This window comes from Euprymna scolopes, chromosome 6, assembly GCF_053919585.1.
Source record: "Euprymna scolopes isolate OS-2025 chromosome 6, ASM5391958v1, whole genome shotgun sequence".
Lineage (NCBI taxonomy): Eukaryota > Metazoa > Mollusca > Cephalopoda > Sepiida > Sepiolidae > Euprymna > Euprymna scolopes.
Genome location: NC_136487.1, coordinates 24,796,035 through 24,823,181, shown reverse-complemented (window position 1 = coordinate 24,823,181; position 27,147 = coordinate 24,796,035). Strand labels below are relative to the sequence as shown.

The 27,147-nt window shown below is 33.5% G+C and overlaps 1 long non-coding RNA gene and 1 pseudogene across 3 annotated transcripts in view; both read right to left on the bottom strand.

The window, feature by feature from the left end:
* Positions 1-27,147, bottom strand: part of LOC145277573 (uncharacterized) — a 446,087-nt gene that overhangs the window by 403,187 nt on the left and 15,753 nt on the right. The window lies entirely within an intron of this gene.
* LOC145278585 (U2 spliceosomal RNA) lies at positions 3,079-3,203 on the bottom strand (annotated as a pseudogene).

The following is a 27,147-nucleotide window of genomic DNA, read 5'->3' as shown; positions in this document are numbered from 1 at the left end:
GGACCATAGATTGAAGCTCAGTCGAACACTTTCCATGAAAATAATGATAAAGCAGAGACAAACTCGCAACATCTCTGTGAGAAAGAGATTGCAGCGAAGAGAAAAGGACATCTCCCACGAGGTCAGGAAGTCTATTTTGAACCCTATCAAGGCAGGACAAGTCCTTTCTAGAAGCTCCTGCCCAGATGTGGCAACAGTATACCATCTTTGGACGTATCTGGCTCTTATATAGATAGAAAATTGCATCAGCAATGAGATATCTACAGGATCGATAGAAGGATCTGACCACTTTTCCAGCGGCCTTGGCAACAGATTTGATGTACGTATTTCATTTAAAATCAGGAGTAAAGGTTAAGCCCAGAAGCTTGTCTAAACTTGAGGCCTCCCCAAGACGAGAGCCATTCATTTTAATTGATGCCAGATGGGGATCAGAACGTTGATGATGAAAAGATCGAAGCTTGGTTTTAGATGCATTAAAAGTAACCAGTCACTCCTTCTCCCATTGTACAACGTGATCAAGATCAGAGGAGAGAGAATCGGAGAGAACTTGGTCGTTTACGGTCTTAGATGTACTACCATAAATGGTAGTGTCATCAGCAAAAATGTCTACAAATGATGTAAGGATGTGATCTGGAAGATCATTAATGTAGATCAGGAAAAGAGTTGGGCCCAGGATGGACTCCTGAGGGACTCCAGCATTAATACTGTGAGCTTCTGATTTTTGCCCATCAACTACTACTTATGAACATATCAGAGAGAAATGATTTAATAATTGAGAAGACATTTCCAGCTATACCATAGCTGGAGATCTTGTGAAGTAAACCTTTATGCCAAACCCTATCAAAGGCCTTTGATATGTCAAGAGCAATTGCCCTAGAAAGGTTGCCTCTGTCGAGAGATTCGCTAATCCTATGAGATATAACTGTAAGCACATCTGCTGTAGATCTAGCAGAACGGAAACCATATTGTGTGTCACTAAGGTTATTTTTGTTGAGATGGTTGATTACTTCTGTATTTAACACAGATTCCAGCAACTTACTCATGACGCACAGGAGACTTATTGGCCTGTACTGAGAGGGGGATGAGCGATCACCTAAATTCTTAAATACAGGGCATACTGATGAGATTTTCCAGGGTGATGGGAAGCAATTCTCCTTAAGACAACGTTTAAACAGTTTTGTAAGTATGGGTGCTAGTTCTGGTTGAAGTTTTTTGAGTACTATAACTGGAATACCATCAGGGCCGGTTGCTTTACTGGAGTCAAGGTTTTTGATTAGCTTGGCAACATCACGTACAGATATTTGTATATCACATAGCATGTTTTCTGATACATGAGGAAATATTGGGGGCTGGCGGCCTTGGTCGCAAAGGGTAGAATTAGCTGCAAAGTTCTTGGCAAAGAGTTTGGCTTTGTCTGATGCTGACGAGATTAACTCGGGTTCATTTATGATAGTTGGGATAGAGCACATGCTTCTGTTCAGTATTCTGTTTGCTATTTGTCAAAACTGGTGGGAACCAAGCTGCTGCTCAGCTACTTTGGACTTGACGGATTGAGCATATAACTCTCTTGCGTTCTTTATTACTTTCTGACAGTGGTTGCTTGCAGTCCTGAAAGCGGCTTTAGTTTCTATACATCTATTACGTTGGAAGCAGTGGAAAAAGTGATTTCTGTGCGCAATAGCAACAGCACATTCTGGAGAAAACCATGGCTGGCTGTTAGGTTTTTGCTGGAACTTTTTCGAGGGTATAAAACGGTCTATACCTACAATTAACCATATATTTATATATATATATATATATATATATATTACTAAAAAGGGTGTTTTTTTTTAGATGTGCGGCGAACTTTAAAATTAATCGCAAAAAAATATTTTTATCATACAAAATGTGTGGTTCATTTAGAAAATTAATGTTTGGCATTCATAATCTAAATACAATTTCGCATTAAATTAGGCTATATTTCGGTAACAATGCGTCAAATTTTGTCTTAAGTGGTCGATTTTATCTAGTTTATCATACTTTACATATTCCCAAGGAAAATAATCTAATGGGGTTAAATCGCACGAACAAGGTCATCAACTGACTGCTCCATTTCCTGTAATTAGAATTATTCGTTCATCAAATGTAAATAAAATAAATTTGCACAATTTGCAAACGCTATTCGGGTGTCAGTCTCTTAATGAATTGCCGAACCAAGCTGAACTCAAAATAGCGATAGTTATCAAATCTGCAATTAAAGGAAATAAATTGTCAGTTTAAAGTTCGCCGCCTCTAAACCCCCCCCCCCAAAAAAAAAAAAACGTAATATATGTATACATACACATTTTACTAAAGCCGAGTTAATCAACGTTTGCTTCTGAGATCTTTATTCCTATTTTTCCAAAAATACATTAAAATGTTCTTCAGTTTATCATTGTTCTGATATAGCCTTTGTTTAAGTTCTAACATTTTAATGTTTTTTATTAACTTTGACTGGATAAATAAAAGTGCAGAAGGGAATCAAGGAGTATTAAATAAAAGGGAGAGAGAGAGAGAGGGAGAGAGAGAGAGAGAGAGAGAGATATGAACAGAAAATAAGTAAGAGATAGCTTATTTGGGGAGATAATTGAAATTTTCAATTGAAACTAAGGTACACTTCAGTATTTACGTTCTAAACTTTTACTCCTGCATTGTTTAAGTGCATGCCGTTGGTGAAGGAAGCCGAAATTTTCAGACACATGAATGATATTATGTTGCACTATTTCAATATTTTCGTATAGTTTTATTATCTTTAAGTGTTTAGTGATAAACTGCATATCGGATATCTTGGAAGATAACAAGGCCGATAGCCATTAGTCGTGTGCTCTCGTGTAATGAATGAATGCGTGAATGTAGGATTGACATGAAATTCTTAAAGATAAACTAAAATGGCCGAAAAATGGGCTGAAATGACTTAAATAAATAAAAATTAAATGACTTAGAATGACTTTAATGAACTTAAGGATGAATTGAATGACCTTAAGAATGACTCGTATGCTTAAAAAATAACTGGAATCCTTCAAAAACAACTTGAATGGCTTTGAGACTGACTGATTGTAAAGTGGGTGATCATTTTACATTAAAAAATACAGAAAAGTGATCCCCCACTTTATATCACAATAAGTACAGCATATAGTAAGAACATATCCTACACTTTGATCTTGGCCAAAAGGCCAAGAAAAGCTAAAAAAGCTAAGAACAGCATCTATTAACAACAGATCTTTGATCTTAACCAAAAAGGCCAAGCACAAAAGTGTTACGGACCGACCGACCGACTGAGTGACTTATAGTCGCTTGCATGCGACTAAAAAGTGAGAAATAAATAGAAAAAAAAAGCTAACCTTGCATTTTGTTTTTATTTTTTTATTTTGTTGAAGTTACCTTTGTAAATGCTGGCATAGCTTTTAGAAATTAACTTTCAAACTAACCTACCTCTGCCCAGGTCTTTATTTCTTCCTCCTATCAAATTCACCCTTTATACTTGAGTATATACCAAAACATACGGAAAAATCACGTTGGCACACAGGTTCACGCTGGATCATCGAAGTTAAGCAATGTTGAACCTGATCAGCACTAAATGGGTAGACCATTTGGAACTTTCAGGTGTATGTGCTCTCCGCTTATTTCCAGTCGTCCTGGACTTCTTGCCATTGAACTTAAACAGAAACAATTCAGGAGAGGTGTGGTTGGAGATTGCGCAACCCTTGCCTCACAATTACACACGTAGCTGCCCCTACAGGGGGTATCCTTTGTCTTTCAAGACTAAACGGAGGCATTGATATCCAAAAAGTTTGCAAACTTAAAACCAGTCTGCTTCAACGAACCAGAAATAAATAAGGCAAAATAAATAATTACATATCGGCCGTTTTTTTTTCTTTTTTTTTTCTTTTTACAAGAGCGTCACCACTTATCAAGGCCCGAAGGCCACTCGAAGATAAGAGTTAATACACATCAAGCCATATCGTCCGTGCACAAACTAATGATGGTATTTCAAAAGATGCTAAATTTCGGATCAATTCGTCTAATAGACTATGTTTCAGAATTGTTTTTTGTAGATGAGTATTAATGATTTGGATTATTCGCACTGCTAGTCATGTCTTAGTTATTTTCACAACGTTTCAGCCGATGTAATCCGAAGGACGTCGATGGTTACACCAACTGAGACATTGTAAAAATAACAAATATGAGAATTGGAGTCTTAATGACCCAAATAGTTCATCAGCTCTTCATATGGTTTCTAGAAAGGAAAAAAATGAATACACACCGTGTGAGCATGACAGAGCTTTAAATGAGACTATCATTCTTGTACTGTTTCCTTTTTTATATACTATAGAGTCACTACTTATAAAAGGCTTAGAGGCCACTAAAGGACAAGAGTCAATGAGTGTCAGGTGAGACAACACTGATTATCAGTGATGGTGGAAATTGAATAGGAATTTATTTTAGAAAACAGCTCATTAAGAACTAGTTACATTGAACCTGCAAATTACCATGTTATAGTCAGCTGGGAAGTAGCTGAAATATTGTGTTCCAGAGACGAACAGTTTTGGGAAAATCTTTTCGTGTGAATGCCTTACAAGGGAAACCATAGAGTGAAGCTCAGTTGAACACCTGCCATTGAAATAACAAGAGAGCAGAGATAGGCTCACAAGGGTTCTTCTGTAAGAAAGGTTGTTAGAAGAAAAGAACAACACCTACCAGACTTTAAAGTCGGTTTTGTTCTGTCCCCACAGGAAAGGATACCCTGAGCAGTACTTTATCTTAGGACGTAGGAGGTGCCTTCAATGTTTCCAAAAATTTGTTCAGGCAATTAAAATCATAGACTCTTGAAAATTCAGTATGTTATTGCTATATATCTGTGAGATGATTGACTAATTTTTATGATTTAAGGTTCAAAAGAAACAGCTACAGCAGGAATTGGAATACACCCTAAAAAAGCCTGATCGTCACAGCTGGTGAATTTCAAAAATACAATTTGGACGTGAGGACACTTCAGGAGAACGATATGCAATAAAATTGTTTTAAACTTGGAAAGAAAGTCACAAACGTATAGAATGTTTCAGACTGCTTTTGGACCATCTGTGTGAATGGAACATTTTTTAAATGGCATAAGAGATGCAAGGAAAGCAGGGGGTCTGTGAGGGATGATGTGGTGTGGGACGAGTAAAGAAGTCAGAACAACATAGTTGATTGACCAAATAAAGAATTTAATGGATAAGGACAGTCGTGTGTCTATAGAGACAATGCCAGTGTGGAAACTGCATACACAATTATTTGGGAGAAACTGAAGATGTGGAAAATTTGCGAAGTTTGTCCCAAGGGTGTTCAGAGAAGTTCAGATTATTTGACAAAGATCGGCAACAGACAGTTTCTCACCTTCCTTATAGTCCAAACCCTGCTCCTTGTGACTTTTGGTTACTCCCTAAGCTCAAGGAAAACTTTAGAGACTTGTTATGAGATAATTGAGGAGATGAGAGAGGCTGTAACGAGGGCCATTGACACGCTCACACAAGAGGATTTTCATGGGCCTTCCAGAAGTACAATACAAAAGTACGGTACAACACGTGCATTGCAGCCGGAGGAGATTATTTCAAATGAGAACTTATTGATAGTACGCACATGAAACTAGTCCCAATATGAAAAAAGTCTGGAAACTTATTGAAGGCACGTCGTACTTAGGACAGGTAGAAGATTGTGGTCAGAGTCCTTACAGACACATTTTATCTTATGAGAAGCTTTGATCGTTTTTTTTTTCATATCGCTCTAGTTCACGCTTACCGAATTCCCATCATAGAAGTCAAAACAGCTAAATGCACACCATTCAAACTTTTCGAATTTAATGTTCTGTCATATGGCGTATGCAGCTGTTCACAAGTTTTTCAAGCGTCCACAGTCTTATGGTCATAATCTTGTCTTTGCATGCATTGACATTTTTATAGCAAGAAATTCCACTGAAGAACATCAGCTCCACATTAAGTATTCAGGCTCTTTGAGTATTTCTATCTAAAGATCAACGATGCGAATATATTTTGGCACATAGTCAATCCAATTTATAGGACATGTAATAAAACGAGTGTTATTCTTCTTCCAGCAAAAATTCTACATTTTTCTCATGTCCAGTTCATTACAATAGTTAAAATATTCATGACAATTATTACAAGAGTTTCATCCTGGGTTGTTCGAATTAACAGATGACCTCAAATAACTAAAAATTTAACGAGATACCAGCATTTAATACGTTTTTTTGTACAAAAATAAAATTTATCAAATTAAAATTATCCGTTTAATTTTTCATTAATTTAAATTTGCTTTGGAGGCTCTTTACAGTTAATTTTACTACAATGACTTTAAAATAAAATATGTTTTGTAAAATATTAAAATAGACTTTAAAATGAACTTAAATGTTTCATTCCTTGGCCTATGATAACAGCATATTCTTTTCATTGTTTTGACTCGAGTGTATATCCGACACAGACACTGTTAATCAACCAAGAACCACATCACTATATAAAAGCATATAAGATATCAACAGATACACACTCGAGAGAAAAAATAATATTCTATTATCCTGCCCCTATTCATCACTAATAATTTAGTAGTAAAATTACTAAGTACTTCGTTTGTTATTTACAGTTATAACAAGCAGCCAGTACGGCGTTTCTCGGTCGTAAAATACACTTAAAAATTATACTAAATTCATACAGATTTCCTATTTATTGTTATAGAGCCAATTCTCTATCGATTATTATATTATACCTAACATATAGGGATTTCAAAAGAAAAAAATGACTTGTGCTATCAGCTAGAATCGAAACCAAAACACAGCTCTCCAGCCTCATTAGCATATGACCTAAATCCATACGTATACAAAAACTGTAAAAAATTGTTTAATCTCTAACTTAATAGTGCATGTGCAAACACAAAAAACAAACAAACAAAAAAACAGGTATAGTCGATTCATACTAGACCAAGATCTTTTTTTTTTTTTTAATTTGACCTCTTAGTCATTTTACTACTAAAACCACATCGAAAGTGTGCTACAGGTCCAAATACCCTATACACCAAATTTCAACTCTGTAGACCAAATATTCCAAGAGTAGGCAGAGAATTTTCGGACACACCCAGATATGATCATATATATATATATATATATATATATATATATATATATATATATATATATATATATATATCCCTATGCTAGAACGTTTCATCTTAAATTCTAATTATGCAGAATGTAGAAACTATGCATAAATAGAATTCAGCATAATAGTGAATGGAACCAATCCTCTAAGAAACCATAAACATTAATTAACGCTCGTTTTTCAAAGGAATAGGCAAATTAGTTAACCTTCCTATAGTCGCTTCCATGTCCATGACAAAGTATACTAAAAAAGTTCGTTTTCATAATTTTTTTTAAATAGAAACAGTATACCTTCAATGTCAGAGAGAAAAATCTCAACTTTAAAAGGTATATAGATTCGTAATATTGTTATTTTTAGGAATACATTTGACACGAGTTCTCTTGGAATTTATAATATTTAGATTTTTAACCCCCCAGATAAATTCGTTGCTCTCACCATTAGTTTAAAGAAGACAGAGGTAATTTACCAAACCTGTGTTATATCCAAGCAAATCGGAGGTGTGAAGCAGAAACAATCAATTCTGAAGAGAACACCTAAATTAGATGGAAAACTGGAAGTAAAGTTAACTCTTCTGGATCCCTTGAGATTGTCAACTGAATTTCAAAAGCTACCAATGGTTTTGGAAAGCCCAGACATAATCTGTGGGATGACGAGGGTATTCGATTAACCCACAAAATAAAGATATGCAAGGTCAGACGTTTTCTGTATTGATGAGAGTCGTAGACACCTTACCAGTATCAAATCTGTCAACTGGATGTATTCCACAAGGGTTGTCTAAGAGCCATCTGTGGCTATAGTCTGAAGGATGAAGTCACTAATATTGATTTTTAACACTTGCAATATTGCTGAGATAGAAATTTTTTTTATTGTAGTCTCAGTTATGGTATGTTGGCTATATTGTTAAAATGGATGAGGGAAGAATAGGAAAAAAACTTTTTACAGTCAGTTGTTTTGTGGTTGTAGAAATGTAGGTCACCTCCGAGATAGACAAATCATGCGATTTTCTGTTATACTTCAAGATTTCGAGAACTATACAAAAAAAAAAAAAAAAAAAAAAGTAGAGAACGACTTGAAAACTTTCTCAACTTGTCTGGGTAACTTAAATTGTTAGAGATGAAAAGCTCGAGAAAAATGGTCCCCACTTTAACATTAGATTACTGACAGTTACCTAATCTGTAGACTGCAAATATCTCACCGGACCAGAGTCATGAGCGAATCAAGCATAAATGAAACATTGCGGGGAAACCTCATACGTCGAGACCGATTGAAAAGTCCATCACATATATAATTCTTCCTAAAGTTAAAAAATGGCGGCAATATCAAAACGTGCAATGTTTTTCTACATATTTTTGCAACTTGAATGACATACCTGTTTTTTTAGTTTCTTTCTAAGATAAAGAAATTCCTGTCTTCTGAAGAGTCCATGATGAATATATTCAGTATTGGCATAATAATAACTAATTGGTTCTATGTAACGAAACAACTGCTGCAAAAATATTGAATTTTTGACATGTTAAAAAATAAAAATTCGATAAAACTTTGTAATGTAGCTATATTGTCATCCACTATATATAATTTTGAAGTTTCGGGACGGAAATTTTACTTTCTAATTTTATCAGGTAATTAACGTATCAGTCGATCATAATTGCAGGTTATCTAAAAAGAACTTGAAATATTATATCATGGTTTCAGGAACGAACGTCTCCATCCAAAAAATAGCCTTTTACTTCTACATATGATATAGGAAAACTAACCGTCACTCCTGCTACTACTAATAAGGTAATGAAGGTTGTATGACCGTTGCAATAAAAATAGAAAATTATATAGCACAAAATACATACTGGGTGATCACCACCACTAAAAATTTCAGTAGCAATGTGAATAACTCAGAGCAAAATGGAACGGAAAGCAAAATGGAACGGAAAGTTGTAAGACTGACTTAAGAAACAGTGAATGAAAACGTCTGTAGACACCTACGTAATCGCTACTGACATCTGCACAAAGCACAATCAAAAACAAAGTACATAAAAACTAAGACCCAGTAAAACAGTAAATGTAGATTGGACCAAGAGACGAAACGGTCAACTACACGAGTTAATGTAAGAAACTATCTCCAAAAGTGTATGAAAATAAGTGTCAAGAAGATAGTCCACTAGGAACTGTGAAAACGAATCCATTTTGAACACGCAGAAAAATCGTGCGAATACAAACTGGAATGAATATCTGAAAATAAAAAGGTATGAAATCTTGTGGACAATAAAATACAAATGGAAAACTCATCCAAGCAAAAAGACCAGATATGATAATAGTCGAGAGGAAACTATCAAACAGTAGATTTCGCCATCCCAGCAGTTCATAGAGTAAAAATCAGAGTAAAGATCAAGGAATTAAAAAAAAATGTGGAGTGTGTCAGAAAATTGAAGGGAATATGGAGCAGGAGGAAAAGTATAGTAATACTAGTAATTCTAAGAGCACAATGAACAGTGCTGAAAAATATAGAAAAAGATAAAAACTAGGAGAAATTGCAATTAAAGGAAAGATTGATACCATACGAAACACGACGCTGATGATAACAGCTGGGATATTAAGAAAAATCCTCGATGTAGAAACCAACGCCCATAACGAGATATCAACCAATCACACGTAAATCGAAATAGAATAACGTTGCATAAACACGACCGAAAAAAAAAATGATATATATATAAAAAGAATATTACATGGTTCCAAGGGAATTTAAATTAAAATAAAATCATATATTCCCCCTTCCCCAAAGTGATGGCACTAACATCGGTTGATACTGCACAAAATGGTCGTGAAAGATTAAAAGAGGGTAGAAAAATAAAGGAAGAACACCAATCAAACCTAAATTACTGGAATACTACAAAGAACACTGGAATCGTGAGGTTATGTTTATTGTCATCCAAATTTCAAAGAAAGCTTACAAAATGTTAATAGGAAATAGTTATGAAAATACAACGGGATTTGTAAACTCATCAAACGAAGTGAAGGGTATTTGAAATATAGGGAGACTTGTCAATCAAACTCCAGGGAACACCACCTGTTGCCAGTTTGGAATTCGAAGTGGTGCTTCAGATTAATCTACTTTTTTCTAATACTTTTCGGCAGCCCTTCACTAACTCACTTCCCTTATTTTGTCCTTTAGTCTCCACATTTCATGAGTAACGTTTCTAACAAAGAGGAAAGAACTGCTGTTTTATGGGTCGGAATCTATCTAACACTTATTCTTAGTTACTTAACCTGTAAGTATTTTTTAGCTCCTTACATCAAGTGGCTTTATGCCTTGTCTGGAATGATTCCAATAAAAAATGGTAATAATCCATGGTGTGATGTTCTGCATGTTCATTTTGATGTATAGTTGGCTTTAGTTTAGAACATATTTGGAAACAATCCAACAGGTTATTTTGAAGAGAAAAAAAATCAACCTATGTTGACATATTTCAAAGTCTGCAAATTATATTTGAAAAATATAAGTTACACCTTGTGTTGAAAACCAACAGTGGCGCCTCTTTGCTATGATTATCGGGGGTGCTGCTTTATAAAACTGTCTTTTTAATACGTACATTTTTAACTTTGCCATTGAACTTGTTAGAACTCGGAAACTAATAATTTTTTTTTAATTTTGTAAACTTTACAGAAAAAAGTCTAACTTTTTTCTGTATACAAACTAATGAAAACAATTATATACTACTATTAATAAGGTATTGAACGTTAGATGACCGTTGCCATAAAAATAGAAAATTATATAGCACAAAATACATATAGGGTGATCACCAACACTAAAAATATCTGTAGCAATGTGGATAGCTCAGAGTGAAATGGGAAGAAAAGCCAAATGGAAAGAAAAGCCAAATGGAAAGAAAAGCCAAATGGAAAGAAAAGCCAAATGGAAAGAAAAGCCAAATGGAAAGAAAAGCCAAATGGAAAGAAAAGCCAAATGGAAAGAAAAGCCAAATGGAAAGAAAAGCCAAATGGAAAGAAAAGCCAAATGGAAAGAAAAGCCAAATGGAAAGAAAAGCCAAATGGAAAGAAAAGCCAAATGGAAAGAAAAGCCAAATGGAAAGAAAAGCCAAATGGAAAGAAAAGCCAAATGGAAAGAAAAGCCAAATGGAAAGAAAAGCCAAATGGAAAGAAAAGCCAAATGGAAAGAAAAGCCAAATGGAAAGAAAAGCCAAATGGAAAGAAAAGCCAAATGGAAAGAAAAGCCAAATGGAAAGAAAAGCCAAATGGAAAGAAAAGCCAAATGGAAAGAAAAGCCAAATGGAAAGAAAAGCCAAATGGAAAGAAAAGCCAAATGGAAAGAAAAGCCAAATGGAAAGAAAAGCCAAATGGAAAGAAAAGCCAAATGGAAAGAAAAGCCAAATGGAAAGAAAAGCCAAATGGAAAGAAAAGCCAAATGGAAAGAAAAGCCAAATGGAAAGAAAAGCCAAATGGAAAGAAAAGCCAAATGGAAAGAAAAGCCAAATGGAAAGAAAAGCCAAATGGAAAGAAAAGCCAAATGGAAAGAAAAGCCAAATGGAAAGAAAAGCCAAATGGAAAGAAAAGCCAAATGGAAAGAAAAGCCAAATGGAAAGAAAAGCCAAATGGAAAGAAAAGCCAAATGGAAAGAAAAGCCAAATGGAAAGAAAAGCCAAATGGAAAGAAAAGCCAAATGGAAAGAAAAGCCAAATGGAAAGAAAAGCCAAATGGAAAGAAAAGCCAAATGGAAAGAAAAGCCAAATGGAAAGAAAAGCCAAATGGAAAGAAAAGCCAAATGGAAAGAAAAGCCAAATGGAAAGAAAAGCCAAATGGGAAGAAAAGCCAAATGGAAAGAAAAGCCAAATGGGAAGAAAAGCCAAATGGAAAGAAAAGCCAAATGGGAAGAAAAGCCAAATGGAAAGAAAAGCCAAATGGAAAGAAAAGCCAAATGGAAAGAAAATCCAAATGGGAAGAAAATCCAAATGGAAAGAAAAGCCAAATGGAAAGAAAAGCCAAATGGAAAGAAAAGCCAAATGGAAAGAAAAGCCAAATGGGAAGAAAAGCCAAATGGAAAGAAAAGCCAAATGGAAAGAAAAGCCAAATGGAAAGAAAAGCCAAATGGGAAGAAAAGCCAAATGGGAAGAAAAGCCAAATGGGAAGAAAAGCCAAATGGGAAGAAAAGCCAAATGGGAAGAAAAGCTGTAAGACTGACTAAAGAAATAATGAAAACAATCGCTACTGACACCTGCACAAAGCAGCACAATCAAAAACAAAATACATAAAAACTAAGACCCAGTAATACATAATTTGATTTATGTTAATGGGAAAATATTATTCAACTATATTTCACCCTCCATTAATACCAATCCTTTAATTTATGAAGCTCGATGTAACTACAGAGCACATACAAATAAATGACAAAAGGTCTATATTCCAAATTTCAAGATGTTGTCCATCTTATCGTTTATTTCTTTAAGCATATTAGAATTGAACGTTTTAACATGCTTAAAGAAATAAACGGTAAGATGAACAACATTTTAAAATTTGGAATATAGACTATTTATAATTTTATTTATAAATAAGTTGCTATTTATTTGCCTTCCCACAGGAAGGAAATAAGACAAAAGGTATGTTTTAAATGTAGAGAACAATTTATTTTAAGTGGGGGATCATATGAGATTTATTTACTGACATAAAATCGGATTTTAATATAGCTTTCCTAAAAGCAGTAGCCTCAGTCTAGAAGGATTTCTTCCTTTGTTTTATTTCTTTAAGTTTTGTGGATTATCTATTTCCGCTTGCTAACAAATCTGATGAAAAGTTTAAAATTGTGTAATTAAAAGTTTTATTCACAAGCACGTTTTATCATACGTACATTTATAAAAAATATTTTTGTAAATAAAACTTATTAAATAAAAAAAAAAACTAACTTTCAAATTGTAAAACTTCTAACATGGCCCTAGAGTGGAGGCAAGTACCCTTTTTTTAAATAAAAAATGGAAGTTATCAAAAGATTTGTAAATAAAATGTATTGTCGTTTGTTTATTTACATGAAAAATGTAAACCTTTCTCTGAAGTTTACAATAATAATAAAAAAAAATCATAAGCTTTTTTTATTCTGTAATATTTACCAAATTTAAAAGAATATTTTAAATTAAGTTTTGCGTTTCCGTCTGCTAACAAATTAAAGTTATTTTCCAAAATATACGTATTAAATATGTTTCATTGAAAAGCATATTTTCTTATGCGCAAACTTTTAATTAAAACACCTTTTTGTAAATAAAACAATTAATGTTAGCAGTCTTTCGTTAACTAATAAGCATAACACATGCAAAAACAAAAACGCGTCGCTGCAAGAAGCCACAGTTTGTCTTTTTTTTTTTGTGTGCCGTTGCTTAATTCGCGCATGCGTATAAGAGCAAACACCAAGAAGGTGTAACTGTTGATCTGACAGCTCCAGCTCCACCATAGCTTTCACCTTTATTAGTTTTTAATATATATTTTTACATGAATTTGGGAAGGTCTACTGACATGAAACTTAAGGATCTTAATGTACACATAAAAAGAAAATAAAATAAAAAGGCGGGCATTTATTTTACCGATTTTAGGGTGTTGCAGTTTTACAGTTCTATGCACGAGCCGCCACTGAAAACCAGACTTAACGAAAGAATGGAAGTTATTTTTATGTGTTTTAAACAAAAACTTGACGCCGACAAAAACGTATAAAATTCTAACCTATTTCCACTTAAAATGGTAAACTTCCTTAACATGCATTTTGCAAATAATATAAACTAATTTAAATGTGAATATATTTAGCTTGAGCTTACATAGCAAAATGAACTTCTCGTAAAAAAAAAAAAAAAAAAAAAAAAATCGAAATTTTTAGGGATAATAGTTAAAAAAGGTTCCATTTATTTTAGAAATGTGTTACCCCCGTTTCTTTTGTTTGTTTATAGTTTAACAGTTTCGGGGTCATTTAGTGTCAAATATTTCTTATAAAATAAATGTGGGGGAATTGCTGAAAAAGATTGGCTATATGTTATCCGATGTTCTTATGTAAGTTAATACACAACATATCCGATCTCCATCCGATTGGTATTGTTCCATGCAACAATGAAACATTAGGTATCTCCAAAACAATGTGAAAAAATACGCATGATTCCGTGACGTCAGACTCATGTTAACTATATGAACTATGGAAAAGTAGAAGCGACTTCATGATTTTTTAAAACCTTTGTTTATTTTCTTCAAACTGCAATTAATACTTAATCTTTGTTATAATTTTGTTAGGTTTTACGATTTACAGTTTAATGATTAATGATATTATAAACATTTGTATATTAAGTATGAAATACGGTTTTACTGAATGTTCATGTTCGGCTTCCATACTTTTGTTCGGTAAACAGAGACAAACAAAATATGAGGGAGCTTACAAAATGCTTAATATTTGTGCAATAATATTTTCAAATCGGTTTTAATCTGGAAATAAAATAGCTGAGCCATGTTTATATAAAAACTTATTTAAACACACACACAATTAATTAAAAATCTATGTTGTAATGAGACATTTTGAAATAATGGAATTTTAATCGTTTTAATCTTTTAAAAGTTAATGTTTACGAAGTTTCTTTTTCTTGGCAATTCAACTGATTATAGTATACAGGGTGTCCGTAAAGTTACTATACAGTCTTACAAGTTACTATACAGACACCCTGTAATATATTAACAGTACAGTAAGATATTGTATTAAAATATTTATAAATTTGCGCTCTTCCAAAGTTAGCTTGCGTGGCATGCTGTAAAAAAAATAAATATTAACTATTAATACAAATATAATACAATAAAACAATAAGACTGTATAGTAACTTTACGGACAACCTGTATATTAATTCGAAAAATCGCTATTAAAAAAACGTAATATTAAATTTATATCATTTTTTTAATTGTAACTTCAAGGTAAATTTTTGTTCGATACGTGTATTTAAATTTAAAAAATAAATGTTTTACTTATTTGAACTCTTATGTTTCATAATAAATAGAAATTTCGATAGATTTAAATATATTTGGTCAGATTAAAAAAAAAAATAGGGGGTGGCAGTACTAAAAAAATATTTCTCCTCGTATATCTTACGGAAACTGCATTTTATATGTAATTTTATTCTAAAATGGATAAGTACCGAAAATTTAACGAAAATCTGACCATTAGTTGATTTTTGCTAGATTTATTAAACACGGGCATGTTTTCATATTCTAAATGCTTACTACATGGGAACGTTATTTTAAAGCGCCAATTATGTAAACACGAATTTCGTCTCGCAGTTTCATTATTTTAGTACGATGAAATTTAAAAAAAAATATTACTAGTTTATTTTACCCTTCTTTTTTAAATGGTACAAAAGTTATATTGATAATATTACTTTATAATAAAGTTACATCGTTTTACATATGGGGGGGGGGTAATTCTATGGTGACTTTTGGAGGTGCGTAGAAGACAAATTCAAATTTTAAATGTGTAAAGAAGGTCCGATTAAGACTAGCAAACTGGCGAGGGGGGAATATGGACATCTATACTTTTAATCCGGATTTTCTGTATTTTTTTTTTATTTTGAACAGACAAAATGTATGTTTGAAGAAGCATTTGTAAGAACTTGAGATAACATACAACTATTTGCGATGAGTCGCACTTCCAAAGTTTCTGCGACCGCCTCAAGCAGAGAAAAAGTTCCAACTGATTATCCCCCTTTGTGATGATGGATTGGTTGTTGGTTGGTTGTTTTACGGCATATCAACCCTTTTCGGGTTATTTAATGCCGAATCCAAAGATTCGGAAGAAAAAAAATTTTTTAATAGAATATATTTGTTGTTTTCACGTCGATTTCTATTTAGCCCATAGTTGGGACCCTAACAGGTACTACCACTCCGGGTCAGAGTGGACCTGGGAGTAATGGTAATTAAAGGGTGGCTCCACACTCCCCAAAGCCCACGAGCTGGGGCCTCACCATTGGATATAGTTTAAGGTCATATTCAGGACCCCCATTGAGGGACTTTTACCCTCTGCAGGGAGGCAGCCGGCGTATTCTGATGCCCCACCGACAGGGCCTTGTGATGATGGAAACAAGAAAAATGCATATTACGGTAATTATTTTTACCATAATCGTATCGAGGGCATACTAAATTAGAACATGTAAAATTATTAAGTGTATCTTTGAAAATTTCTGAGTTTTAATCATACAGACAAAGAAAAAAAAGAGTCAATTTCTTTAAATAATAAATATAAGATTATATTGTAGTTTCTTAATTCACTAACTTTTATCTCAAAATCAAAGAAATGGATCAATAACTAATGTTTTCAATTAGGGCAACGAGTAAGAATTATGGCAAATTTGACGAAACTTTTCTCCAGATCAAGGGGATAACTTTGTTTGGATTTTAGTTTAATGTCTTTAAACATTGATTTGATCGTATTAAGAAAACTGCCAACAAGTTAGTTTCGCAGCGTTCACTTATGGCATAATATAACATTGTGTTATCTATGTTTATATCTTCTCGATACCATTTTTTTTTTAATATTAAATTATTCTTATTGAATTACCGAAATCGTTAGAAGACTATACTTGATTCAGTTATCAAGAAAATTGTTCTCAGTGACACTTTGCTAATTTCGTTAGCGTAAAATCTGAAAGATGCAGCAAAACTTTTCGCTAGGCGAGACAAAGTGAACGTTTTTCTTTGTACTCAAGGAATTTAAGCCATGATAAGATTATAACGCAAATATAAAAGTTGACTATATTTTATATTTAGAATTTAATTATGCTCATGTTGTATAATAGCTGATATAGTAGGTGTATCAGAATTTTTGGGAGATTGCCATTGCAAACATTTGATTAAATAGACTCTCCATGTCTACAAGTTTATAACAATATGAAAATGTAATTTCAAACCATAATTTTTATTTCAATAAAATGAGCAGAGACCAAATTTTAAAATCATAAAAGACTTAATCGAAAAATATACAATATTTTTTTTCATCGGTTTTCTTTAAAAAAGATTTCACGAAAAGCAAAAAATAACTTTAATCGAAATCTAATTATATATATATATATATATATATTATATATATATATATATATATATATATAACTGCCAAAAGATCACTTACCTGCTCCAAATTACTAAGCTATAGATGCTTCTATTCTTCCTGTAAAGAATTTATCCATATTTATATTTTATATTCCATGTATTTTTTCAATAAAAGGATTTTTCAACCAAGAGTCACGGTGAACCGTCTTTTCGACAATAGTTTATCCGCCATTAGAGAACCCGGATGTTCTGCACAAAAGCATCAAAGTGACAAAAATAATCATTTCAAAAACGTAAAAACAACACATTAGTAATCTTGTGTGTGACAGAACGGTAATCAGTTTCGGTTGCCTTCCCTTCGTCCTTATGTCAGGAGGCCTCATCTTCCTTTTGTATTTTTGACATTTCATTTCAACTACAAAGTGGCCAGTATGTGCAACCATACTTGCAAAATAGTAACATTTTATTCATGCATTTTGCCCGATTATTAAAAATTAGCTCAACAAAATGTCGATTTTTTTTTTAATTCTCTTAAAGAAATACATGGATATTTATTTAACATATTTTGATTCTACTTTATAGAGTGAATTTTTTTTTTAATATAAAAAAAAAAAAATGAATGAAATAGAAAAATTGTCGTCAGCGTCCAATATTTACTGGACAATATAAGCAGAACATAAGCTTCGACTTAAAAAAAACTCAACGTGGTTAATAAAGAAAAAAAAACGGTTTTTGCACTTTGGACTTTACAGGTAAATTTAAAAAAAAAAACAACACTTTTTTGTTTTGAATTACAATATATTATTTATTGATCTTTTATCTTCAATTTGTGATATATAAAACTTTGGTGAGTAAATTAATTATTTAAATTTTAATAGACATTTCTAAAAAAAAAAAAAAACGTTTGTCTAAAATATTATATTCGGTTGATTGGAAAGAGCATAAAATTTCACATTGACCCTGAAAATATTGTAAAAATTGAACCAATAAAAAAGTGATAGATTTTTAAAGTTTAAAAATTGAAAAATATTTAACTCGTAAAATCCAATTGATTTCATTACGTAAAAAATAAAAATGGCTGGATGAAGGCGCGCCGGCATTTTGTAAACACTTAAAAAAATATTTCTATTATTTTTCAAGCAATTTTAATAGTTTATTTTGGAAGTATATTCCATAAAGAAAATAAACAACCAACTTTAAACAGAGAAATTATGAGTTTTTTTAATATTTTATTCGCAGTTTTGTGTTAGGGGTGCCAAAAATTCTCCCAAAATTCTGATACATCTACTGATACAGCCACATAAGACCTTATTTTAACAGAAAAGTTTGAGTCACACCTAAGTGGTCATCGGTGACCTCCAAACGGAAATCGACTAAGCCGTATAACTTCCAGACATAAATTGTGTCTCTTTGCTGGCGATACTTCAAGATGAGAAAATATGTCTAGAGCACTGTCTCCAATAAAAGACTGGCACATACAATATGTCCTTCTGTATGTTTCCCACCCAGTCTGTTTTTTTGTGACTTGTTTTGTTAAACCTTTTCATGAATTGATATCAGTGTAAGAGGTTTTACGACTGATATATAATAATGTTTAAAAAAAAAAATTCTGAACAATTACTATTATAATTGTAAGGTTTCCTTCTGTTTATAATTTGAGAAACACAAAATAATTTACTGTTAGCAATTCATTGATTCTTTATTTGCGAGACTGCTATTGTAACAAAGCCTCTGGCGCTTGGTTAGCAGTAGCCATATGCAAATGACCGAGCCAGTGTGCGATGCGGCGTCACAGAAGAGAAAAAGGACATGTTCAAAACATGTGGTCGGAAAAGTGGTGTTGGAGATGTGACGAGAAAAGCAAGGTGCTTTTTTTGCACACCAGTCCCATCTAAAACATGTGCTTCTCTCATTACTTCTCGAACACGTCTAGAACATGTGCTTCTAACATTGGCCATAGCTCGAACACTTCTCCGAAGACGCACGTCCTTTTCATCTGTGGCGTCAGAGCACACACTGACTCGGTTATTCGTACATGGCTGCTGCTGCTAGTCCAACATCAGCGGCTATTACAATAGAAGTCTCTCAAAGCATCAATGAACTTACGAAATTTACCTGGTTTTACTGTAAACTCATTCATTTGTCATTCTCTCCAGTCATATCGCTGTGAGTTTTATCTTTTCCTATCTGTCGTTTTTTTTATTATTATTGTCAGTTCAACCCAAACAAGGCATGGAGCCACTTAATCGTGAGGGGCTACTGTTTGGGACCAAATTTGCAGGGAGACAATTTATGGAGTTCGACAGCAAGATGTTTGTTCACATTACACATGCCATTTTGCATGTCAGCACAGTCAGGAAAGCAGGGGTTCGGGAGGAAGCTCAAAAATGCAGCCAGAGAAAAAAAAAACTATTTGAGTAGAAGGTAATGGCATCTAGGGATCTCCACAGTGTAGGGGTGGGATTTTGCTCTTGTCGAATATATAGCAGGTATTATTGAAGGATACCAGTGTTCGGAGAGAAAATATATTTCACCATGACTAGTGTTAACCTTGCCTCACGCCAGTCATGGCGAAATATATTTTCTGTCCTCTTAAATTGAAAATGGTCTTGGACACCTTTTCAATTTTTGAATTTTTAATTATTCTTGCCTGATGAGATCAATTATGATTGAAACGGTCTGCACATCGTAGCAAGATATGCCTGTATTTACATAAAGAATAAAAAAATATATAATTTGATCTCTTTGATTTAGCACTGTTAACGACCTTTGTTGAAATTTAATTCTTAATTTTTGGATATCTTTCTACTTGGAAGATATATATTTAAAACACGCACGTATTTATATGCATATCAATTTTAACACAAAACTATTTTTCTGCATTCAAAAAGAAACGAAGGAAAAAAAAAAAAAAACAAACGAAGGGGGAAAAACAAAAAGGTAGGAAAAAGGTAGGAAAAATGCAGAAAAAAGGTAGGAAAAAGGTAGGAAAAAGGTTTATGAACACGTGATATTTTATATATAAATTCTAATACTTAGCCATTCATAATACGAAAATCTTCCTAAGCTTATAAAATAATTTTTTGCCGCCAGAAATTAATAGAACACTTCCATGTTTTAAGTGAACATATTTAAAATAAATCGACATTTTTTTTTAAATATTCACAACAAATTTAAGCAGTTATTTTTAAGCTACATAAAATCTGTAAAGCACCTCAGCGTTTTCATATTCAATAAGATTCTTACAAATACTTGCACGCAAAAAAAAAAAAAAAAAAAAAAAAAAACACACAAAAAAACACACACAAAAAAACGACCATTGAAAACAATAGGAATACATTGGATAATAAAGGCCTTTAGGGTCTGCCAAACAATTGTGAAAAATGGACCGCATGTTTCCGTGGCGTCAGATTTGTGTCAACTATACGAACTATGGAAAAGCAGAAGCGACTTAATTATTTTTTAAAACCTTTGTTTATGTTCTTCAAACTGCAATTAATAACTAATCTTTGTTATAATTTTGTTAGGTTTTAAGATTTACACAGTTTATTAATAATATTATAAACATTTGTATATTAAGTATGAAATACGGTTTTACTGAATGTTCATTTGGTTACCTACAGGGTTCCATATTTTGTTCGGTAAAAAGAGACAAACAAAATATGAGGGGGGGCTACAAAATGCTTAATATTTGTGCAATAATATTTTCAAATTGGTTTTAATCTGGCGATAAAATAGCTGACAAGAGTCATGTCTATATCAAAACTTAGTAAAAAAATTAAACAATTAAAAATGTTGTAACGGAACATTTTGAAATAATGGAATTTTAATCGTTTAAATCTTTTAAAAATTATTAATGTTTACGAAGTTTCTTTTTCTTGGCAATTCAACTGATTATAGTATATATTAATTCGAAAAAACGCTATTAAAAACATAAGTTTATATCAATTTTATAACTGCAACTTCAAGGTAGATTTTTGTTCAGTATGTGTATTTAAATTTTTTAAAAATAAATATTTTTTACTTATTTGAACTCTTATGTTTCATAGTAAATAGAAAGTTCGATAGATTTAAATATATTTTGTTCGAATTTCGATTATTCTTGTCTTAATCCGGCGAATATTTTATAATAATGATTTATCGTTCTTCAAACATTTACGGATATTTTAAATTTATTGTAATTTCATTAGTTTTATAACAGAACTCGGAAGTGTCATCTATAATATAAATCTCACCTGTGTTTAAATGTATGTATGTCTGCCTAAAACTTTCGACAGAGGCGACTGATTTTCACGAGATCGGTATCGTTGTGAAGCACGACTCTTCGGACGACAAATATCGAAAAATTGGTTAAAAACAGTTCCTTCACTCTAAAGTGGGCACTTTTTACAGGAAGGGGTCGCTTTTTTCGCAGATATATTCGAAAGTCATCCCCTCTTTTCCATTGACTAGTCTTAATTTAAACTTTCGCTACTTCCAGTTAGGCAATGGACGCAACGGCAAAGAGGTCATGTTTTTTTTTTCAACGTTCTTTTCTTCATTCGCGGTACAGGTTCAAGCTTGCCTGCCTACTACCACTTTTTTCTTTTTGCTCAACACACTTCCAAACATCCGGGCAACGTCGGGCACCCAGGCTAGTGTCAAAACTACTCATTTTCACATGTTTTTGCTTGAGGCATTGTTTACTTAAGGTTAAGCCATTTTTTGTGCCGATTTATGACTGAAAGACAAGTCTTTCTAAAGACAAAACGCATTTTATGAATGTACTACGAATGATGCCGAAGGAACAAGTTGGTCGAAATTCTTGAGCGAAGATTCTTGTGGTTATTCAAAACGTGTGTCGCATATGAACCAAGTTTCTGAACCTTTTAATGAAAGTGATTTATCATAGTTTTGTGACCGCAATTCATTTGTTCCGCCAATTCACTTGTCATCCAATGTAGATTTCTGCGAAGAAACTGGTTTAATAGCTCCTCATCAAACTCAATTGGCTTTCCCTATCTTACAGCTCCAAATTCTTTTCCAAAGTGTGAAAAAGAACGGTGAGCTGTATTTTGAAGTATCACACCATTTGCAAACATTTTACAAAAGGTATTGTAATGGCATTAACTCCACAAATGCAAAAATCAAAATATGCCGAAATGAGATTTGTTTGCTTAACATTCCATTTTCGGGATTAGAAACGGAATAAAAATAATGATCAAGAAAAATCAGTAAATGTTAAAAACATAAGTTATTTCCCCAAATGCTCGTCTTTCCAAAGTGTGGTTAAAATAATCAAATATTTAATTCGACACACTGTCGTCAAAAACTTACTCCAAATCTCGACGCGCTGCTGTCAAAACCCAAGAACACGACGCACTGCTGACATCCAAACCGACTCAGTCTCTGAAAAATCAGGCTTTTTATATCCACTAACCGGAAGCATCTCATGTTAGGTGGTAATATCGCAAGCATATAAAGAGAAAAAGAGGACAATTTTTTTTCTTCATTTTCTTTGTCCACACGACACCCTACAGACTGCACACAAACAGGTTTGTACTAATTTTTTTTAAGTGCTTAATTACAGAAGAGCAACTTATTTTGCATTTGGTAGCATTTTAGACCACACAAAGGTTAAAAGAAAAAAAAAAGCTAAGGATTTATTTCAACAACCCAATATACAAATGGTTTTCTCAAAATGAAACATATAGACATCTATGAAGTTCAGTGATATCTAAACAAATGCTTAATTTTAAGATTTACTTGGAAGTAGGATTTATCAAAATCGGCTTAAAAATATCTATAATATAAATCTCACTTGTTTAAATGTATGTATGTATGTATGTATGTATGTATGTATGTATGTATGCCTAAAACTTTCGACAGCGGCAACGAATTTTCACGAAATCGGTATCATTTTGAAGCTCAGCGTCTCGGACAACAAATATCGATAAATTAGCCAAAAACATTAATTCCTTCACCCTTAACTGGGCAGTTTTCTACAAGGAGGGATCGGTATTTTTGCGAGCCATTTTTGCAAGTCATCGTATCAGTTGGATTGACTTTGCCTAATTTTAAAGTTTCGAACTTCCGATCACGTCATGGAGTAGCGGTAAGACGTCAGATTTTCTTTCACTTTTTTTTCCGTCTTCGCATCACGGGTTCGAGTCTGCCTGCCAACTACCACTTTTTTTTTGTTCTACACACACATATCCAAACACCCGAGGAACGCCGGGCACCCAGGCTAGTTTGGAATATAAAGCAGATAGATTACCGAATTCTATGGTTTCTTTCCATTCTTTGTTTTTTTAAGTTACCCAAAATAAACATTCGTATTAAATATTTTTGTACTTGAGATGCTACGTTTCAGTTCCTAATTTACAGTAAAAATAGATTAAAAATAATAACTTAAATCATCCATGAAGCTGTATCTCCTGACAACGTAAGAAATGGCCAAAATCTTATCGGAAACTTCTCTATTTTACACGAACTATTCCTGAAGTTAAGCCATAGAAACATTAATAATTTGCAAAACTATATTTGGTTAGGCTGGAATCTTGAATGATGGTTACTGTTTTGAAATAGCACCATATCCATAAAATTAAAATTTGGAAAAATCGAAAGCTAAAATTTCGACTAAGATCGAATTTACAAAATCAAAGTCATAAAAACTGAACCTTTATTGGATAGCAAGCCTCTACAAACAGAATCGAAGTTATTGCCAAATGTGTGACTTTCGCCCTTTGCGTTGTCTTGATCATGACCTTTAACCTAGGTATTCAAAAATTAAATTAGTTCTAAATTAGACCAAGACCGACATCTTGTGGACGCTAAGCTCTACAAACTATCAAAAGCAACTGTTGACCTGCTAGAATTATAACCGTTATTTAGTATACAAAGTCAAAAGTAATACCAATGTATCACATTATTATTTAACTAAAAAAATACTTAAGATGAAATTAACTTTATTTCTACTATTTAGAGGATAGTCCTGCTATGGGCTGTGAACAAAAAAAAAAAAATAAATAAATAAATACAAAAAAAACATTCATCGTAGTAGCTGTAATTTGAATTGTCTATATGTGTTTCTCTACTGCATCGTCTTATGACAGTAGCAGTTAAAATGGCTCCCTATGATTCGAACCTCGGATCAGTTCATTATGAACCCAAGTTTCCTACCGCCTTATTGAAATGGCAATCTCACTTTATAATGCGAGAGAATTTTTTGTATTTAATCTATGAACACAATGATAAAGAGTGTTCGATCTACCTATAGGGGAAGAAATCGCACATGACTAGATTTAAATGACAATCTTTCAATTTGCTAGACTTCAGAAAAGAGATAGATAGATAGAAAGAGAGAGAGAATATACCGAAAACGCATTGAAACGCAGAAATTAGGAACTCATGATTTCTGAAAAATCTAGAACAGTGTAGTAAATAATGGGCAATCAACAATTCTCTCACTATCCAACAACCGAGAAAGCTAACATGCCTGCTCGTCAGTTTGACTCCACTTGGACCCAGCAAACCACCCGTCTCCCTGATTTTCCTTTTCGGACAGAAACTACACTAGATGATCAAGTACATGAGATTATATATATATATATATATATATATATATATAACCCTAGACACCTCAAAAGCATGTGGACCTGACCTCATTCCGGCTGTACTAAAAAAATGCTCCCCTCAGTTTGCTCCAGTTCTCTCCAAACCCTTCAACAAATGCCTTAACAAATCATGCTTTCCTAACTGTTGGAAAACTGCTTCTGTGGTACCAGTTTACAATAATTCTGGTGAAAGAAATTAAATTATCGACCCATTAGTCTTCTCCCTTCTTTTTTGCCAAAATATTCGAGTCCATGATTAATCAAGCTCTAGTCCACCACCTTATTGTTAAACTTTTATGCCAACCATCAATATAGATTTAGGCAAGCCCGTTCTACTGAAAATATGGATGCAAAGAGAATAGAATTATATATTTATGCAATATTTAAAATCAACTTGCTAGTTATCAGTACATCCGTGGACGAGAAAATCTATTATTAAATAAAACAAATCAAATATAAATTAAAGATATTCTAACTAATCTCTGAACGTATATACCGTGCACTAGATAAGGCAACGGAGGGGAGGACAGTAGCCCGAGATATATCTAAAGCTTTTGAAAGCGTATGGCACGATAGTCTTCATGAAAAATCAGATCCTATAGTATTACTGGACAAATACTTAACATTAAATCCTTAAAAAAAGAGAAGAATCCAGGTTATCCTCAATAGTCGTACATCTAAACAATATGATATAAATGCGGGTGTACCCCAGGGGTCGATCCTTGGATCTTTATCAATCTTGATATTCATAAATGACCTCCCTGATAAAATTGTCTCTGAGATTTGTATATTTGCGGATGACAATATGCTCTATAACAGACACGAGGGGAAAACGAATGGACACATAACCAAGGCAATGGTGGAAACTCTAGAGGAAGACCAATCTGTAGTGGAATAGGGACAAAAATGAATGGTAACATTCAATGATGCCAAGACTAAGCTTGTTTCTTTTAAGAATTACAAGAAGCATTCTAAACCACCATTAGCTACGGCTAAAGACGCATTACCTGGAAGTACATTCAAACTCCTGGGCTTAACGTTAACAGGGAACATGAGTTGGAACAGAAGGTGTGCTCTCTCTACCGAGCTAAGTTACTTATGCTTGAAATTATCCTGTACCTCTATAAGGCCACCATTTGCCCATGTATGGACTATTGTTGTCACATTTGGGCTGGTGCATCTGCTACTTGTCTCACTCCTGGACAGGGTTAAAAAAAGAGTCGCCAACCTGATAGGTCATGAACTGTCATAAGCTTCAACCTCTATCCCATTGACGAAATGTTGCATCCCTCTCCCCGTTTTACAAGTATTTTAATGGTGGATGCTCTGACGAACTACAAGTCCTTGTACCCCCTTGACGTAAATACCCGACAAACAGCAAAGTCCCACCCCTACACAGTAGAGATCCCTAGATGTAAGAAAGCCATCTACTCTAATAGTTTCTTCACCAGAACTGCTAGCCATTAGAATTCCCTTCCCCAACTGTAGTGACATGCACAAGTTCAAGTGTAATGTGAACAGACATCTTGCTGCTCAACTCCCTACATAGTATCCCTGCTACTTATGTCCCTGATAGTAGCCCCCTACATCAAAGTGACACTGTGCTTCGTTTGGGATGATATATATATATATATATATATATATATATATATATATAAAGGTCATAAGAGAGAGGTCGAGAGTGGGAGAGAGAGCGAGAGAGACCGCGTACAGGAGAGAGTGAGAAGGAGAAAGACGTGAGAGATATTTAAAAAGAGAGATGAGATAGAAGGAAGTGAGAAAGAAAAGGGAGTAAAAATAAGGGACCAGAGAAATATGAAAGTGAAAGAAGAGAGAAAAAAATGGATGCGGATTAATTTTCCCCTCCCCATCCACTTTCTGCACATTGCAAAAGCAGGATGCAGCACAATAGAACATCACGCTTAGCTAGCATCCAAGATATTTACAAAATTGCTTTAACCTCCGTTCCACACTTGTCGAGCATCACAAATCGACCTAACCCCCTTTTTGCACATGTCGGTCATCACAAGCATCAGAGATTGACCTTGACCCTACCCTCTTTTCGAATGATATGAGATATCCTACCTGGAAGAAGCTGACACATACGATTGAGGTAATTTTGTGTATGCGTTTAGAAACGAATTCATTTTCGTCATCTTTATTGCTATACTAGCTGTTCAGCCCAGCTTTGCTTGGGCACTATGTACTGTTCATAGCTTTATGTGCATACACACTAATATATATATATATATATATATATATATATATATATATATATATATATATATATATTAAACGTTTGACTCATGTCCAGGTAACCTATATCTAATATT